Here is a 1,243-nt window from a genome sequence, read left to right on the forward strand (position 1 = left end):
AGGATAACAAAACCAAAACACCGTGTTGGAGGTGAGAAGGTAAATGATGGATGTGCGACTTGGAAGAAAAACACTTTTAACACTTTAGAGAGGACAACAAGCGACGCGCTGAGCCGCCGCAAAATACATCCTCAAAGCCGGTCGGGTGAGGAGGGACGAAAGCAAAAAGTCATAAAACAATCAGGAAAAAAGAAGATAGAGAGGAAAAACGTCGCGGATCGACTTCCCACTGCTCCCGCACTGCTTCCACAGTGTAATGTAACCAGTGTGTGTATGTGTGTGTTGGTAATGTAGCTATGCTCCCTCCTCCTCCTCCTCTTTCTCTCTCTTCAGTCATTGGGAGGAAGGAGAGATGAAAGGGAAGCCGAGGCTCTGATTGACACCGCACCGATTGACACTCCTCCTGAGAGAGAGAGAGAGAGAGAGAGAGAGAGAGAGAGAGAGATTCATACACGGCTCACAACAAATGGGCAGACTCGAGAAGAAGAAGAGGAGGAAGAGGAGGAGGAGGAGGAAGAAAAGAAGCGCTGAGGCTGACACGCGCGCTGTGTGTGCTGGGTTCAAACAATCGTGATAAATAAAAATGATAATGGAGGGAAAAAACAAAACAAAAAAACAACAACAAGACGAGCTCGAACTTGTTTGGCCGAGGAAGAAGAAGTGAAATTGAATAGAAACGCAAGAAGTGGCAATAGCGTTATATTGAGGAGAAATAGCCAACAACCCGAGGCCACGTTAAAAAAGAAGAAAGCATCACATTTAACGCCTTTCCATGTGTGGGAATCAGGTGCATATCTGGCTGCTCCCTTTCACTAACCTATGCAACTATTATATGGAGATTTATTTCAATTTATTTATGTGTTTCTCCTGTAACAGTTGGGGAAAGATGGGCTGCGTGGGTTTTATTTCTACCTATTTAAATAGCTTTGTATTGGAAATATTAAAGGTGCGACTTTTCCACGCTCTCTAACAATATGTGCACATGTTACATTCATGCTATTCGACGAAATAATGTCGCACTGTGGGTTTTCTTTCCCCGCACAATGTAACATAATGGTTTAAGGAAATAAACCGAGGCCAAAGGGGCCCCACACGTTTGGATGTTAGCAATATATGAAATATATGCAGGTTCAAGTCTGAAGTGTCAGCTGATCCAACAGCATCTGTATGAAAGGGTGGTAATGGGTGAAACATATGATCACACATTACTTTCATTCATTATAGGCACATACACACACATAAA

The sequence above is a fragment of the Morone saxatilis genome, unplaced genomic scaffold (genome assembly GCF_004916995.1).
Source record: "Morone saxatilis isolate NCDOM2014 unplaced genomic scaffold, NCSU_SB_2.0 Contig17, whole genome shotgun sequence".
Lineage (NCBI taxonomy): Eukaryota > Metazoa > Chordata > Actinopteri > Moronidae > Morone > Morone saxatilis.